Source organism: Apis cerana, linkage group LG10 (genome assembly GCF_029169275.1).
Source record: "Apis cerana isolate GH-2021 linkage group LG10, AcerK_1.0, whole genome shotgun sequence".
NCBI lineage: Eukaryota > Metazoa > Arthropoda > Insecta > Hymenoptera > Apidae > Apis > Apis cerana.
Genome location: NC_083861.1, coordinates 1978823 through 1997755, shown reverse-complemented (window position 1 = coordinate 1997755; position 18933 = coordinate 1978823). Strand labels below are relative to the sequence as shown.

Sequence of the window (18933 nt, the reverse complement as noted above, 5' to 3'; positions counted from 1 at the left end):
TCGGTTTATAAATTACGCTGTTCCGCCGATCGTGGCCGAGTTGTTGATGTTGTCATCCTCGGCGTTGTCCGATCAACGGACTCGACCGCTAATTAAAAAGGAGCACGAGGTGAGAATTTTTACGAGATTAAAAATTGAAACGGTAGATCGGAGAAAATCGAGTAAAGTTTCTTTTACATACGGAAACAAATCGGGAATATATTGAAATAACGTCGAACGAGAGAGAGAGAGAGAGATTAGAGATTGAATCGCGATAATAAGAATTATATGTATGGTATATTCGAATTTCAGAAATTAGATACTCTTAATGATCAATAATTCTAAACAACTCAAGCAGGTTTTAGCCATAGAGAGACCCGCATAGAGTTCCTTAAGCGATTTATCGACACTCGAAATAGTGGAGTGTCGTTGGTGCCCGCTGCACGCGGATACACAGGGATACACGGACTCTGGAGGCAGCCACGGACCTAAGGCGAATTACAAGCCGGTACTTTGTCAGGGAGACACGTGACTAGCGGCAAATGAAGCGAGTTACGCGCGACCAAGCCGCATCGCTCCGTGAAAACGCCGTCTTAGTTCCGCGAGAGGTTGGCACGCGTTAGAAATCGTCCGTTCGTAACTTTGCCTCGTCGCGAGTAACTATCGCTCGCCTAAGACTTCCTGTTCCTTTCCTGTATACTTATCAGGATACGTTCATTAGGTGGACGTGTACACACCGAGTAATGGTTCTGTTACTTTCTTCCAGATAAAAATCGAATTTCATTTGAATTTTTGCCCGATACGTTCCATTAGCCGGCCTTTTAATTAAAATTCATTCGAAACTGTTCCTTCCTTTATTATTTTTTTCCTTTCTTTCTTTCCAACTAATTAAACCCTCCTTGACGAGGAGCAAACTACAAAACTTGAGAAACGAAACCTCGAATAATTTCGTTCGAAAATTTTTTCTTTTTCCTCGCGTTAAGCTTGAATGATAATCGCGCGTCGATTTGATGGAATATAACATTCGTATCGAGTCAGTCCGAGTCAGCGACAGGTAAAAGTGGAACCGAGAGAGGTCGCGTAGCTTAGGAACGACATCCTGGAGCGTGCGAGTCAACGAATCGTACAGGGGGAAGGGAGGGCCCCCCACTCGATTCCACGAGCAGTTTCGCGCCTAACCCCGCGACCGACGCCTCGCGACAATGTTACACCCGACGCTTTCACCGATCGTGGACCGAGGTGAACTGTCGCTGGATTCGAGAGGCAGCGAGTCGAGAGCACGAGAGGAAAGACGGTGACGTGAAAATTCGAAAATTTGGAGCAGGCGTTTCCGAAATGAATAAATTCTCTCCACTTTGAACCGAGATTTCGAGATCCCACGCGATCCATCCTCCTCCAGAACAAAGACCCCAAGTATTCGAGCCGAAATAACGAAATATTAGCTCCACAAAGGGAAGGAAAGGGAAATAAAAAAGTGCAACACAAAAGAGAGACGGAAAGAGAGAGGAGCAGGAAGCTAAGGTCGGTAGATTGGTTTTATCGGCGCGAGGCTATCTTTCGAATCCCAGAGAGGCAAGAGAGATATTGAGATACGGTGGCGCGGCGTGGCTGCGTGGATGGTAGCCCGGCATTTTCACAAGGAGGGAAGGGCATCCTTCTCTCCACGGGTTGACCATCGCGCGATATAGGTGCACCTATACATATATATATATATATACATATAGGCGAGGGGCGGGGTAGAGGCGGCTGGTGACCCGCGGTAGACTTTCACCCGCACTCGCTACGACCTCACGCATACGAGCTGTGGGATTCTGCGCGGCACGGTCGAGGCGAAGCGTCCTCACGGACACCGCGGGACGACACCACACCACGAGACGAGGCACGAGAGCTCGGAGAGCACGAAGAGTGGAGGCGCGCGCGCGGAGCCACCACGAAAGGAGCGTGGCCCGCGCGAAAGACAGAGGGAGATGGCGGAGGGGGGTATGGGGAGGGGGAGGAAAAGAAGAAGGAAGGAAAAAAACGAAGTACGGAGAGAGAGAGAGAGGAGAGGAGGCAGGCAGGCAGCAGCGTGGCTACGTAGACAACGGCGAGAGAACGCGCCTTGGGGAGGGACAAGGAGCGTTTTCAGCTGGAGGTGGAAGAGGACGACGGTGGAAGAAGGAGGATAAACCGGCACCTGTACCCTCATAACATATAGCCGTGCCCCTCTACCCGGGGTCCGAGCGGACGTCTACGTTCGTGCATACGCATCCGCGGGTGTTGGACCGTGCGTTCGGCCGTTTGTTTGACGGCGAGAAGGCGCAGGACCGTCGCGCGACACTACCCGCTTCCTTCCTTCCTTCCTTCCTTTCTTTCGTTCTTTCTTTTTCTTCTTCCTCTTTTTTCTCCTCCTCTTCTTCTTCTTCTTCTCCTTTGTCTCTTCTCTTCACTCGTTCACCTTCAACTGGACCCGATACTCTCTCTTTCTCTCTTTCTCCCTCTCTCTCTCCTCGCCTGCGTGTCTACGCCAGTGGAAGCGATCCGTCAGGGGTTCGAGATCTCGCGCGAGGATATGCGGCCCTGCGCGGTGGATGGCCTCGCAAAGAGAACGTTCTCGCTGCGTCTCGCTATTTGTCTTCCTTGCCGTTGATATCCGATACGACCGGCTACCTTCTTCGTCTTCGTGCTCGTGCTCTATCGGCCCTAAGACTATCCACCATGGGATCGCCTCTCCGGCCAGCTGTTAGGGGGACATGGTTTCTAACGATTCCGCGTTTCGCTCGTCCCACACCGCTCGGATGGGTTGGAAATTTCGCGTTTGTTCGCGACGGTAAGCTGTATCATTGCATTATTGCTACATATTTTGGTAAATTGAAGTAAGGAGCGCGAATTTATTATCCGAATAAACGGAAAGGAACGCGATGGTCTGTGTTTGTGTGAAAGTTCGGTTCGGTTCGGAAACACGGAGTAAAATATAGAAGGGAATTTGTTAGGAAATGATGAGAAAAGGTGATCGTGTGGGCTGCTGGGACTACTACGGCCCTGAAGAGCATGTACGCGATGCTGTGCATAGAAGTGTTCGTCTATATACAAAGCGTAGGCGGCGCTCCTAGCAGGTGCTCATTAGATTACAGGGACGATGTTCGAGATGTTAGCCACCTTTTACTCACTGCTCGAGAGGCCTCCACGCAAGATTGGGATCTCCGTGGTGTTCTCTCCTCGACGTCGTTCGGGACCACCGTCTCCTCTTCTTCTTCTTCCTCCCTTTCCACGCGAAACACGGTGCACCTTCTCGATTTGCTCTTCCTTCCTTCGTTCCTTCCCGTCAATGTTCCCCCATATTTTTTTGCTACTTAAGATCTTCTACTAAGGTCCGAGTGTGAAACTAGTCTAGAACCAAGATTCATCCTCGCTCTTCTAATTATGCTGAACATTCTCTCCGCTCTCGTTCGTCCATATGTTTATGGATGTAAAGCGTACGGAGAATAATGGATTTTTCACGATTAATTATCAGCCTGATCTAATAGAAGAGTCTTTTTATTATGGGGTAAGCTAGATTGTCCAGTGATCGAGTACGCCAATAAATAACGCGATGCTCAACCGCAAACGACCTCTGTCCTTATCGCTATCAGCCTCCTATAAATTCTAACCCGCATCTTCACCCTGTTAAAATATGTCGTTTCCGCCGTGTGACGATCTTCTGGTTCTCCCTTGGCGAGACTCGATCCACTTACAGCTCAGAGTAAACTCACTTTTTAAGAATTCGCGAGAAAGAAGATGGAAGCTTCAGAGAGAGAGAAGAGAGAAATTGACAAATCTACTCATCGTTACTTTGCTTTCACCATAAACAAAAGTTCGTCGATCCGACATTTTGAATTTTGAATTAAAAACAACGAAAATCTGTACAACGAAAGAGAGAATTTAAGGAGGAATTAAGACAGGAATAAAATTATAATATTTTTACACTTCCCCCCATTTCTCGCGAAATCAGTGAAATCAATCTCCCGCAAGCTACCGTCAGATCGCGCGCGTGTGAGGCAATGGGACCGCGACCTGGGCGCCAGGCTCACCGACTTGAATTTGTCGCTCCATATCTCGCCCCGGAATTTATGAAAGCCGGCCTCGCCATAATTTACGCGGTCAGAGTTGCGCGCAGTAAATAACAGCGGACAAAGCGAAGCCGGATGGTGCAGGAGGCCGCCTGCGGAATTCAGGACTGCCTCGAGCGGAATCGAAATTCGCTCCTCCGTTGTCATTTCATTTCTTCTTTGGACGAAATTTTTAAGAATAATATTTGAATCGAACACATTCAGTAATTCAAAGTACTGGTATCATTAAAAAAAATGATTTGAACAGAAGAATACGAATATACGGGTTATTTTATCTTATTCTATCTTTAGAAGAGTAAGAAATCGATAAAAAGAAAATCCATGTGCGGTGGATCGTTGCGTCCACGCGTGGGTGGCCAGTTTCTCCCTTCGATCCTGGCCCAAATTATCGGCGAAATACGATTTCGAGACGTAACCGGGTCACGGAGCCGAAAGAAATTTTGTTGGGAGCAGAAACGCTTCCGCGAGAAGATGGCAGCGCGCGGTGCCCGCCAGATGCCACGAACCGGTGCACGAGCTCGAATCACCGAACAGAATCTAATTACCGCCTAATTAGGACGATCGTGTATCGTCGGAGCGATTGCATCGAACAACGAGTTAAGGAGCGGTGCACGGCCCCGGCTAGATAGGCCATATTTCCTCTCCGCGGACGACTTTCGATACACGGTGAAAATGATTAGCGGCAAAGCGGGGCGACTCGATCGTTAATTACCGGTACACAACGTGTGATACCGTTTCCTGGGCCATTTTTCTCCGCCTGCAGTTCGCACGAGTCGACCAACTCGCAGGAGCAGCGGAGAAACGTCTCCGTGTTCGTCGTCTGTGCTTATGGATCACGAGATTCGTGAGAGAGAGGAAAACTTTTCGGATAATCAGGGAGGAAACGCGTGTTATTAATTTATATACTTTAATGCTTGGTATCGAAAGATAAAAGATAGACGAATAATAGAAACGAATTTCCCTTCTGCGAAATTAATTATATTATCATTATACGTTTCGAATAAACAAATATCCTCTCAACAACGAACGATCGAGCTGTGATACAATGCAATACAATTCGTTCAAAAGAAATCCGGATTAGATCGTGAAACCGTTCGGGCTTCTTAACGTGGTAATTGTAAAAAAAACTGTAAAGAAAAAAGGAAAAAGAAGAAGCAAAGAGCCAAGTGATGGTCGCGGGAGATGCCCGTTACTTAATCCCATTAACATAATCGAGCGATCGATCTAGCGCGTCCTCGCGAATGAAGCTCTTGGATTTAGCGTCGGCACTTGTAATGCTCGTCTCTAGCAATCAACGTGGAAATAAAGCCGCAAGTTCGCAAACAGTCGTCGGTTTATCCGTGGTGCTCGTTTCAAAAGTTGTCCTGGGTGTACACCTTTGCCGAGATAGTTGCTAGAGACGGACGAATCGAGAAAGGGAGGACGGTAGAGAAGGATAGAGGAGAGGAAGGCCCGGTAAACTGGCGGCCAGGCGGCTTAATGACGATGTTAATTAATATATTTGAAGCGTCGGCGACGCGGCGAGACGGCACGAAACCGCTCGCGTCGATTAGCATAAGCAAACCGAGCGAGGCGAGCGCACGGTACGACGCTCCTCGAAGTGTTAATTCCTCGCTAGGTCGCCGCGTGGTCAGGTGACCGTGGAACAGGGTGAGGAAGAGGACGACGAGGATAGAGGCGAGGGATGTGTGCTCGTCCAAGGAAATATATGTATAATATATGTATATGTATATTGTTGTTGAAATATTAATAATAATACGGTCGTTAATTTGAAACCGATTATCTTTTGACAGTGATATCTCCGCGAGACTCTTTCGTGAGGAGAGAATATAGGATATTGCGCGAGGAGAAGTGTCAAGAAAAGCGAAATATCGGAAATGAAATATATTCGAAGGGGAGTAGTTGGAGGGAGAGGAAAGAGAGAGGATGCGCGAAAGATAAGAGGAAAGATTCTTTAAAGAAGAAGAATCTTTAAAGAAAAAGGAAGTATAAAGAATCTAAGAGACTTATGGAAGATGCGTGAAGAAGGCACTGCAAAGACAGAAGGAGGAGTGGCATTGTTTGGTTAAGAACTTTAGAAAAGAAGAAAATGAAGTAATAGAATGAAGTGAAGGAGCTGCGAAAATAAGATACATAAAATTCTTGGGGTGGAAAATTAAAATAAGGAAACTATCAACTTCTTAAAAATTATTAAAAACTGTTAAAAATAATTCTGATCATTGTATCTCTCTCTCTCTCTCTCTTTTCTGAGAAATTGATGAAGAATCAACAATTTTTCAAAGAAAAAAATGGAATCTCTTCGACGCAAAGTACCGTTCGCATAGCGTCATCCTTCCAGAGTCCTAGAAAAGGGGTCGAAGCAAAGAGCAAAAGGTAAATGGAGAGAACAAGATCTCGACGGTAAAAACGAGAAAATAGAGAGGAAAGAAGAAAAATAAGAGGAGAGGCGATCTCGTGTGACGGTGAAGCGCGAAACGACGCGTGTGTCCAGCGCGGCGTAGCTCCTCTTAATGCGAGCCGAGTGCTCAGCAAACAAAGTCGCATTAGTGCGCACCCGATCCATTAATGAAATCAAAACGAAACCTATGAGAGAGAGAGAGAAAGAGAGAGAGAGAGAGGAGAGACGTTCCTTTCGCTGGATTGCGTCATTAGAGCTGGCCAGTCCAGAGCCGGTGGATTAACCGTGGGATCAAGCCACGCACACCCGCCGATTATGTCACACCATTATTTCATCCGTTTATGTCTTTATGCGACGTCCGTGTATTTCGCCAGACGTGCACGCGCATCATTAATGCGCGTAATAACAGCCACGAGCGAGAACCAAAGGATATCGTGAATTACGAATTACGAGGAAGAATATGGATATCGCCTGGTGTTCTCCTTGTAAATTGCTCGATGCGTGGGGCGGTGATGGCTCCTTGTGCAAGTCGAGGGAGGAATTGAACGAAAGAGCGAAAATTATTGATCGTGTTACCGTATCCATAGCTGTAACTACGTTACGATTGATCATCGAAGTGAAGAAACTGGAAGAGATATCCCATTAGAAACACTTATTTCAAACACTCGGTAAAAATGGTCGGAGAAAAATCATTGCACAAACTTAATAATCTCTGTTTCGGTATCATCCTTAAGCATCGATAAATCGGCGGACGAATCACGAGTTCCCATCATTTCCCTCAAGATCGCTCAATCAGCTGGCTCTCGCAAGTACTTGTCACTCAATCTTAATTTCACCAGAGGCGGCCCGCTATTCCAACACTATTCATCCCGATTGCGCAAAAACCGATTAATTCGCGCGTTCGTTCGTTCGCACTACCGTACGACCAATCTCTGCTGCAACTACAAACTACATGCTTCGATTAGACGACCATAATTTAGCCGTCCAACCCGTTAAGATTATTTTCCACATTCGCGGTGGATTCTCCAATGATCCAACGATCGAGATGATCATCGTTCGAAAACGAGTTCTTCTTGCAACAATAACTTTCCGACTCGATGTTTCGACAATTAATAATGCGGAGTGGAAGAAATAGTGGTCAATCTCGAGCTCTCTGAACGGACGTATCGGATCGAGCAGGTCGCAAATCTGCAAGAGGAGAGAGAATCGATACATATACGGCCGAGTGAATAATACCAGCCGCCCGATTTGTACGCTATTAGCACCGAGAGTGGATCCCCGATCGCCGTAGTGTAATTCTCGATCGTACGACCGTTACTCCGTGAAAATCGGTCGTAAAAAGCCTGCTGGCGAGTCGAGGGCGATCGCGCCTTTCTGCCCGCTCGTTCTCCTTTTATTGCTCCATACCTCTGTGGCAACCTACTAACGACAACCGAGACCTATCCCTATCTGCCCCGAGTTATGTATACGCGTAAATCCCCTTATCTTTTCGTAGATACAACTTGCTCGCCCTCCTCCGCTCCTCCTCCTCCTCCTGCTCCATGCAATTTCGCGTCTCCTCTCCCTCGTTGAAGTCTCCACGGTTACGGAAGTTCGATAAAGAGAAGAGCTCGAAGCGAAACGTTAGACGGCCGGGGGGGAAAGTGGGCTAAAGAATAAGCGAGTGCTCGTTATCGCTCGGCTTTTAAGGATCGAAAATGGGGGCTACTGAATTCGTATTTATGATACGCTTGAGTCCACGCGACTCTTTATAAGAGGTGAATCTCGATGTTGTGGGTGGATATAAGTTGGCAGGAAATTGAAATGGAAAGACGGTTCGATAGTCTGGATAGCCTGGAAAGGAAACGTTTAAGGTTAGAACGGGTGGGTATTTTTAAAGGAGATTTATTTTTATAGAGAATTATTATTGAAGAACGTTTCACGAGTGGAATCGGTTAGCCTGTGAACAACGAACCTCGAATAATCTGTTACAAGAATTGAAATTGTTAGAAATTTCATAGTTTGTACTTATTTTGTTATACATAATAATTATTGAAATTTATTAGCTATAAATTTAAAAAATTTTAAATCAAAAGTGTCAAAGAGCTTGATTGTAAAGGAATAATTAGTGTCTAAGGTCATCCGTTCCTGGTAATTTCATCACACTCTGGAAAGGTTAACTCCAATTTCATAATTAACCGTAGTATTATATAATTGATCCCTTACCTTACGATTTTTCCATCGCTTCCATGTGTTGGTATTAGGTATTTATCACTTTAACGCCGTGTCAGACCCAAGACGTTGAAATATTATACATAATTTGTACCTAGTAATCCGCGATCGTTTAATCCCAACTCAGAGCCACGGTTGAAACACGGATTTAGGTTATGCTCTCTTATACTCGGACCTTAACCCTTGCGCTACCACCCTCGGACACAACCCACAACTTGTTAATTTTTAAACCGTGCAATAAAAATGAAAATCCTGTTTAAAAGAATCTTCATAACAAAAGGATCGATCATCCTTTCGTTTTACTGTTTGCCTCACTGCATTAACTGCATTACTTTTCAATAAGAGAAATCGATGATCTACTCGTCAATTTACCCAACTCCAAGACTGGCCTGTCTATTCCCCCATAAGTTAAGAAAAATGGAGTTTACCAACCAGATTAACCAACCAGACACCCAAGTTCCCAAGTAGCTTATCATAGATGAAGCCCGATCGTCGTTAGGCCAACGGGAGAAAAGGATTCCTCCGCGAAGGAACAGTTGTTCGCCAGGTGAATTCTCGCGAATTAGCCGCGGTCGCAAAGCCATGAAATTTTATCGTGATGCGATGTGTACACTTAATTATTGTAATCCCCCCGATCGTACGTTCCTCGTAGGGACCCCGCGTTCGCATATACGGTAAACCCCTTTATTGCTCCATTCATTGAAACGCGCCAGGCTACCTAACGACAACGGCGACGACGACGACGACAACGACGACGACGACGACGACGACGACGACGAGGACGACGACGACTACGACGACCTATTCCTATCGGACGCGAGTTATGTGCGCGCAAATATCGTTATCTCCTTATTTCTTCGGGACTCTCTCTCTTTCTCTCTCTCTCCCATTCCCCTTGCCTTCGTCTTGTCCTCTCTCTCTTTCTCTCTATCAGTCTCCTTCTCACGGCCGCTTGTTCTGCCAGACGGCGGTTTTCCTGGGCTCACACGGGTCGCCGATAAAGAATCTCCGAGGACGTTGTAATGTCAACGGACATTAGAACGAGAATATCGTAACGAGGATGGTGGCCGGTTGCGATCGAGCGCCAGAACCAAGAGAAAATCTCAAATGTTAAGCCGCGAATAAGCTGGGGATAAATGGTGGCCGGGAAAGAATTCTAATAGAGAGGGGGGAGGAGAGGTATAGATAACCCGTGACGGATATTCGCCGATAGATGGCCGGCTAGGGATCGATGTTAACGAGGATCTAACCGAAGCTGAAAGGAATGAGCTCTGGTTCAATTAAATCCGGAGAGAATTATCGTCATACCGGTGTCCGTCTCTTGTTAACGATCCCAGGCTTCTTTGTTGGTGTGTTTCAAGCGAAATACCTTTTTAGGTTAGGTGTATATACTCGAGACACATTCTTCTCGTTTTCCTTTTTTTTTTTCTTTTCTTTTCTTTTCTTTTCTTTTTTAATATATCACATTAGATGCAATAGTTTTCACGGATTTCATTTATGAATGAAAGTTAATAATAATTTGTTTTCGTTGATTGAGTAAAAAGTTACTATAGATCGTAAAAGTTACTATAATAGGACATAATTTAACTTTAAAATTAACTTACTACGAAAATTATTAAATTTACTATGGAAATTATTCTATTATTCGTCAAGATATATATATATATATATATATATACACATATAGGCATCCCATCTAAAATAATCAATAAAAGAAGACTTTCTTCAGAAGAAGGCTTGCCTAATTATAACGAAATGTTTTTCTTTTTTTTTCTCCTTTTTTTTCTTTTTTTCTTTTGTTTTTTTCAAAAAAACTTGTTCATCAACTTTCGTTCAGATTTAATCTGCTCGAAAAATAGAAAAGAATATTAAAAGATAATTGAACGAAAGGAGAGATAATTGAAATATAAAAGTAATCTCCTTTCCAAACGCCTCTTATTTCCCCGTGAAATTATAATCGAAAGTTAAATAAGGGAGATTGGCGATGATCGAATGGATTCCGTGTCGGTGAACAGGAACTTGAAAATCGATTCATCGCCGGCCTTACGTACACTTTCGAGACACGGGCTGTACGTAACTATCCGAGAGCGCAAGGTGCACGGTATTCTCAACAGTTTCCACCGTGCGCCATACATAATGGAGGTTAGCCGCAGGATGGTAAATCACGAGACGCCATGCGGGCGTAGTTATATCGTGCGTGCGTGATGGAAGATTAGTACGGCATTGTGCGAGCACCGTGGAGGCGCGCGATGATTTATCGCTTACGAAAACCGGCGCACCGGTGACTCTGTCTGCCGCGATCATCGAAATGGATCTTCGATTACGAAGATCCCACCAGATTATCGATCCTTCTCCTCTCCATCTTCCCTTCCTTCTATTCTGCTTTCGCAATTTCTATTATTCTCCTCTCTCTCTCTCTTGAAATTTCGAGTAACGGAGAAATAAAGGAGAGAATCTCCAAGATCATCTCTCTTCCATTCTTCGAGTAAAAAAAAACCGTTTAATCCAATTCCAACGAATCAGAAAAATTGAACCCTTCGAAAATTCGAGATCAAATTCGAGGCAAAGTATCGAAAGATTGAGACATGCTCCCCATGCTCTCCTACAACGATTACTCGTTCGAAACGCGCATTAGTTTAAAGTCACTTAGAATCGTGAGAAGAGTTGGGGGATCGCAGGGGAGAACAAGGAGCGCAGGCGGAAAGGTATGAGGGGAGGGAGAGGGAGCCTGTACGAGACAAAACCGCACTACTGTAAATGGTAGCAGCCTGCAATCATCATATTTCTTGATGATGGTCGGCCGGGCTACGTATGTACGTACACAGGGGACAAGGAGAATAGAGTCCCCGCGGGAGAGAGCCGGCAGACCGAACCGCAAAACCGTTCTGTTCCTTATTGCTCGACCTCCGTGCTCGGCCTCTCGTCCGTCCCGCGTCACGGACCGCTCTTGCTGGACCGATTGAGACCGCAGAACGCTTAAGAACGCGAGACCCAGGTATGTGAAACAGCCGGACGACTTTCGAGATGATTTCACCATTGACCTCGCCGAGATAGACGTTTAAACCGAGACACCAATAGCGTGGACGGTGTTTCTAACAGTGTTGGGCTTTTTTCAGACCTTCGATTGGATTTGGTTAATTGGATGTATTGAATTTTCAAGACAATCGCATTTTAGAAGGATTTTACGATTATCCTTTGAACCGAGACACGCTGGTAATGGTGAACGATCTAATAGGTTTAGAGATAGTTTGCATTTTTTTCCCCTCCCCCCTGAAAGCTTTCAATAATAATCTAACTTATTGCGCGTAATAATTTATTCAACCAACGATAATAGGGGAATCGATAAGTAAATTTTACTCACTGGTCAAAGATATTGTAAGATTTTTAATATTCAATGATCGAGCAGCAGAGGTGATTGGGGATAAGAAACGAGATTTAATAATTTGTTTAATTTAAGTTCCCTAAGTTCCCCGACTAAATGAAATTACCGACGAGATTGAAACAACAATAAATTGCCGTTTTAAATAAATATATAACGAGCGAGAGGGATTTTTGAAAAATCTAAAAGATTCCCGATTAACACGGCAATGATAAAGGATGTCGCGGATGGAGAGAGAGGTTCGCCAAAGGAGGAATACCATTAAACACACCTTGACCGCCAACACGAGCGAACAATGCAATTTGTAGCCGCGAGGTGGTCCTCGGCCCGTACCCCGCGTTTACGCTTCGTACATTCGCTTCTGAACCGCGAACGAGGGCGGGACGAGCGAGGGTGAACACTGGCACGAAATACTGCCAACACTAGAGATCCGCGAAACGTTACACGGTCCGGCGGGGGCCACGAACAACGGCGGGCCGCATTTTTCCCCCCGTTTCGTTTCCAACGTCTGATTTATAGCGGGAATTCCGTGCACACGGTTACAAACCATTCAGCGCCGGATTCCTGAGGCCCAGCTGGGAGGAGGGGGAGAGGGAAGAAAGTACGAGCGGCGACTTCCGACCACGTTCCGACCACGCTTTTGCCCCGTGTAGCCGTGAATTAGTCGAGAATTGCCGCGTGTGACTCTTTTGTGTGTCGAGAAGTTTTAAAAAGGGAATTTACTCGGCCAAGATCAAATAAATAAATTACACTTGTTCGCAGAATTAGTAACACTTTCAACGACTGATATTGTAATATGGCATAAAATTAACGCGATTCATAAATCCGTGGTAAAGTAATCCTTTGTGATGCTGGAATCTCTCCTCTTTATTCTATTCTTTCTTATTTTATAGACGCCGTTCCGAGCAAATCTTTATTATTACCTTGTCTTAATTACATTCAAATTTCTCACAAAACCGTTTGTAAATGTAGTTTATGTACACTTTGTTTAATTATACAGATTTCCGAGTTTGATATTTTTCAGTCGAATTCTATAGAATATTTGTACAAATGTACCCGCGTATTGTTAATAATAATAACAGATAACAATGTTGTTAATATGCAACATTAGCAATAATTCCTCAAGCTTATTACTATAGCATTAAATGTAAAGGAAAAAAAAACGATACATCATCGAGAAATATCATTTTATCTACGCCAAACAATGCGTAATTCTAACACGCACATATATAAATATAAATATATATATATATATATATAAATATAAATATATATATATATATATATAAAGAGAGGAACAAAAGAGATTGTTTGTTAATTTTATGCAAGAGAATCTCTTATGGAGATCTTTCTCCAAGATAACAAGTTTCGAACAAAGTTATCCATTGTATCTTCAACCTTGGATAAAACAATCCTTCGATAACGTGAACAATTATATCATTCATACGACGTTCCGATTTATTTCTATCCCCAACCTGGCTCCGCCGGGGATTAGAACTCGCGATTCTCATGCTTCCGGCATGCTTCGATCGTGACTCGACTCAACCAACCAATAAACGTCCTTTATGATCTTTCCTCCCCGAACGAACGAAGGAAAGTGGCGATTTACCTCGAAGGATCATTTTCTCGCTCTGATCATTCAACCGCTTGTAATCTCCTCGATCTAACGATACACGCGGCTCCGTTAATCGGTAGCCGGGAAAACCGGCATTCACGAATTATGGGATCGGTCGGAAGGCGTTTAAATCACCCGCTCCGACTCTTTTCATTCTCGATACTTTTCTTTTCTTTTCGCGTCGCTTGTATCCCGCCTTATCGAGGCCGCGTAAACGCGGCGAGGACTGGAAACGTCCCGCGAAGGGCGCTATTAATTCTGATTTAAGTTCCCGTTAGGCAGCGGCAGTGTGTGGTCCCCATATATCAGATATAAACCATCCCCCGGCTATCTTACACGCGCGACGTCCACCATGCGGATGAATAATTTGGATACAATCTTAATCCAATGACGCATTGCCTCCGGCCTGCGATCCCACGCCGGCTGCTTTGCCCTGATTAAGGGCCCGCCCTCCTTTCGCGCTACCGTAAATCTGCCGCTCCGCTTTCTCTCGCGAGCTTAACCGCGTGAACAGCGGGCCCCTCTTTACCGCTTGATTAATTCTTGGAACGAGGATATACGAAAAATGCACGCGTTGGACTCTCCAGATTCTTCCTCTTCCCGGAAAAGTTCGAATTCTTCGCGAAAAATTTCCGAGAAACTTTGCCCGTTTCAGGCTCGTCTCCTTCTTCATCATATTGTTGAATGTCATAGTAAAATATTCTATTAAAATTCGAATTTCGTGTGAAAAGGAAATTGTACGTGCACGATTATAAAAGAGGGAGAAAATAGGAAACGATGAAAATATTTTTCCACAAAATGCGTACGTTTCTTTGAAACGAGGTGTGTTCAATCTCGGAAAAGAACTTTTCTTTTCTTTCCAAAGAGTTATCGAAGTATCGGCGAGTGAAGAAGGATGCAACGATTCGATTCACTTTCACCTCTTCGCCGACTTGGCCGCTATGTTTTATAAAGAGAGGATGGAACACCGATACCGATGAAAGATAGATCGAGGAAGGAACGAAACTTTCCTCCGCGGAGAGTCGCCCCGAAACCAGTGAAGCGAGGAGGGAGGGAGCCGCGTCGACGAGGATGCAAAGTACCGAAGCGAAAACAAAGCGGACAGCGAGAAGGATGCCCGAGGAAGAAGGAAGTCGGAGTGGAGTTCCGAGTGGAGTGCGCGGCGAGAGAGATTTTCTCGAGCGCGGCGAACGTAAACCGATCCGCTCGAGATGGGAGCAAATGACAACGCGTGCTTTGCATGTCGAGGGCCCTTCTAGCGGATACCGCGAGTAAATAAGGCGGAATCTGCACGTCGCATTGTTTGACTTTCCGGACGGGCGTCTAGGGCGACGACGGTAAAGGGGCCGACTCCGCGCGCACGACAAGACCGCGAACAGAAGAGACGATCCACTGGCTGATTTGCCAGAACCCTTCTTGGAAAAGTCGCTAGCCAGCCATCGTTCCGACGTACACCCGGTTACCGTTACCACGCCGAACGAACGGCATTTTTCCTCCCACGGCGATTAATCTTCGATCAATCTCTGGAATTCTGGACGTCGTTACTCCTCTTCCTCGACCGTTCGTGCGATTTCTTCTTATGGATTTAGTAGAGTTGGAGGATACTGTGTTAGATTCGTTTGTAAATTCCAAGTGATTCGTTGACAACGAGAATAATGTTGATAGAATTTTTTTCTCGAAAAGATCGATTAGCTTTTTGAGAATTTTTTACCTTCCGCCAACGAATTTTCCGTCTCGTTTTGTCGTGATAATTCAATTATGAGCGTGCATTCGTTCCCTTGGTTACTTTACGATCTCGAAACTCGAAGCTCCGCTTGCATTACCGCGTGATTCTTTCTCTCGTTTTATATTAAAAAGTACTTTCGATGTTCGATCACGCTCTCAATAATCGAATATTTATCCAAGGTGCGAAGAAATTTTCAAATTCGCTGCATTTCCCGGAACGAAAAAGTGTCCACTTTCTACTGCATCTCGGAAGAAGGGAAAAGAAAGAAAAAAAGACGACGTGAAAACGTGTTACGAGTAAAACGACAATCATCCGCTTTCCATCACGGAGAATACTACAGTCGTTTATTGTTCCAACCAAGAATCGATTCGCAGGTGACTGGTTTTATCGCTTCGCCGTGATTTTTCTTGTGGACCGCACCTGTTTATTCGTTTACGATCGAGGCGCAGATTGTTCCTCCTTGGAAAATGCACCTGCGCGCCCATAGATCGTGACCTGTAGTCGAACTTATCTCGTTTTACAGCGATACCGATGTTTGCGCTAGGCGAGAAAGTTTCTTTACAACCGGAATGGATGTGCGAATTTCTCTTTTGTAACCGCTTCGCGCGTTCGTCATTTGGATAAGCGCGACACAATGACACGTTCAGCAAGCCTTGATTCTCCAACAAGCCAGCGCAGATTGGAATGATTTAGGTTGAAATAAATTGGAATAGATGCGTGGACAACATCATCAACTTGTTGAGTAATGTGACACACGCACGTATGATATTTAATTTTTCCTTTTCTCTCTCTCTCTCTCTCTCTTTCTCTCCCGTTTAAAAAAATACTTACATATAACCGAGAAGCATGTTGTTTAATAGCGATGGACCGCTCTTTTTCAATTGATTTTCAAGCCAAGAAGATTCATAACGAAAGGATTCTTATTGAAAGGAGTAGGAAGTTGGTCAATCAATACAACGCTACTGGTAATATCGAGTTATATATCAGCGTCGATATAAAAATATCGATATTTGAATTGATATCGAGCCTTGGAAAATTTAATGAATAATAACAGAAATCGTAAAGAAAGAATCGAAGATTTCACACGTCGTAGAACGGAAATATCGTGGTTTTAAAGTAATAAAAGACGTGAATTGCAAATTATATCGATCAATTTCTGAGATGCGTTCATAAAGATGGAAATAAATATTACGTTTATAGTTTCGCTCGATAATTCTTTATCATTCAAGAATCATCATTGTTCAATACTCGTTGCTACTTGCCTTCACTATATAATTCAAGTATTTTCAAGTTATTACATTTAATAAAATTCACTCGCGAATATTTATTTCCAAATTTTAACAATGAAAAATAAGAAAAATCCCGATCTTAATGATCTTGGAAACTAAATCGAAACTTCTCTCTCAGCCACCCACCTGTCTGAGAGAAATCTCAGAGAATCTCGTCAAGCCGGGGAACGACAACTCGACGAAGAATCGTATCCCCGAGCCTTAAGGAAGAAATCTTGGGTGATGAGCGAAGCGACAGAATAATCCTCGCCGTGGGACGTCTCCTCGGATACGCAGGTGCGGAACGCGGTGCCACGGGGCTCGGGAGCGGATAATCGATTAATCGATTGTGCGCTCATCGATGCCGGGCTGGTGGATGGAGGCTAGGCGCACAAGAGGAGCCGAGCTGCATCCAGAGTATTCGACCGCGTCCCAACAATTAGCCTGAGAACGAGCGAGCGAGCGAGCTAGCTAGCGATTTGTCGCGCAAGATTTATAGCTTCATACATCCCGAGGAGAGGAGATTTCTGCACTTCTCTCCGCCAGAGCCCTTCCGGACGCTCGCTCCCTCTCGAGAGACCATACGCGGCGCGCACAATCGAGAAACCGGCCAGAGTCCTATCCTCGTGCGTCTAAACGGTTTGACATCCGCTTAGAGAGACTACGGTTGGATCTTCAACGAGATCAACGAGAGATCCGTCGTTGACCGGCTGTCCAACGGCCGCCATCCTTAACCGTGAGTTACCGGAATGCAGGAGAGGAGAGGGATATCCGTCGTCGATCGACGTGTCTTCCGGTTCGAGGGGATCGAAAGGGAAGGGAAAGAGACGAGAAAAAGGAAAAGGAAAAAAAGAAGGATACGCGTGGAAAGTAATTCTTTTTTCGGATATCTCGTTTGGGAGGAGGAAGCGAAGTGTTTAAAGAATAGATACTCGTACAGAATCGATCCGCGCAAACGCATTTGGCGGAGATTAATTTACTTGAATGATAGAGAAATCGCTAATTGAATTTAAAGTGCAGGAATAAATGACGATGAAGACATGTTTGCACACTCGTTCCAGAGCCATTAATGGAAGGAGTGTTCGCTATTAGATTGAAATTGGGAATTTCTTTGCCGCGGCAAAAACCTATGGATGATTTGATCTATCAGCCGGATTCGTTTCGAATGAACTTTGGCACTTTTCTATCGAAAGTCCGCGATTCGTAATTCATCATCATTCAGAGTGACGTCTACATTATTGTAAACGTTCTTACTCCGCGTTCGCGTTTACCAACATTTATACATATATATATATATATATACATATGAAAAATATCTCCTTCGTAATTTTTCAATTTTAAAAATTACTTCATACCTGCGTTTCAATAAAAATGTTATATAATTTTTCCTCATTGACATTTAAAGATCGCGTTTGATTAATATTCTACGTTATTTCATAGTAGATAAGAAGAAGATAATAGAGTTGCATCCAATCTCATCCCAATAATTAATTCGTTAATAAGACGCAACAATAAGAAATATTCGTAAGAGATGAATTTGGATTCCACGAAATCGAAATCGCACTTTTTGAAAGCTCCGCGAACCTTTGCCTAAAACGAATTCGAAAAATCCCATCCATTTCCCACCCATTTCTCTCGCGGTAATTATATCGAATCGAAGGGGCGATAAGCGCCAAGAAACGCTAACAATATTGGCCAGGACATTACGGTCGCCTTTTAATAACCACGGCTAGTTTACTGTCCGCGGTAATGCCAATCTAATCTACCTTTTACGCCGTGGTTACACCTACACGCCTGGCAGGAAGTGTACCCTCGCCACGCCGCGTTATCCTTATTTACGCCGCTCTTGATACTATATTGCCGATAGGTCTTTATCTACGCAGCGGTGAATAAAAACCGCCTCACCTCTTGGATAAATCCGCGGCGCGGATTTACTGCTCGCGGGGGAAGCGAGGCCTATTCCCGCGCCTTTCCTTCTCTTCTCCGAAGCCGCCGATCTCCGGTTACACGGTGCCGATCCGAGGGAGATACGGTGGTGAGGAAACAAGTGTAAAGAGCGATGTAAAGCGTGGTAATTATGCGATACAACCGGCCCACTCGCAACGAGACGTGTAGCTCATGTCGGAGTTGGACGCGAGCTCGTCAACCTCGAGGAAGTTGGGATCGTAAAGATGAACAGAACGGTGATTGACACTCTTTCTTTCTTTTCGCAGGGGACGAGACGACCGAGTTGGACGAGGTTTCAGATCAACCCTCTGCAAGTAACGGA

General features: G+C 44.8%; 1 long non-coding RNA gene across 1 annotated transcript in view; it reads left to right on the top strand.

The window, feature by feature from the left end:
* The window catches only part of LOC107994195 (uncharacterized), a 65324-nt gene extending 46461 nt beyond the window's left edge, over positions 1–18863 (top strand). The window contains exon 4 of the long non-coding RNA XR_009831653.1: positions 16804–18863. This is a non-coding gene — a long non-coding RNA (uncharacterized LOC107994195). The remainder of the gene's footprint in view (positions 1–16803) is intronic.
* Positions 18864–18933: the final 70 nt, after the last annotated feature.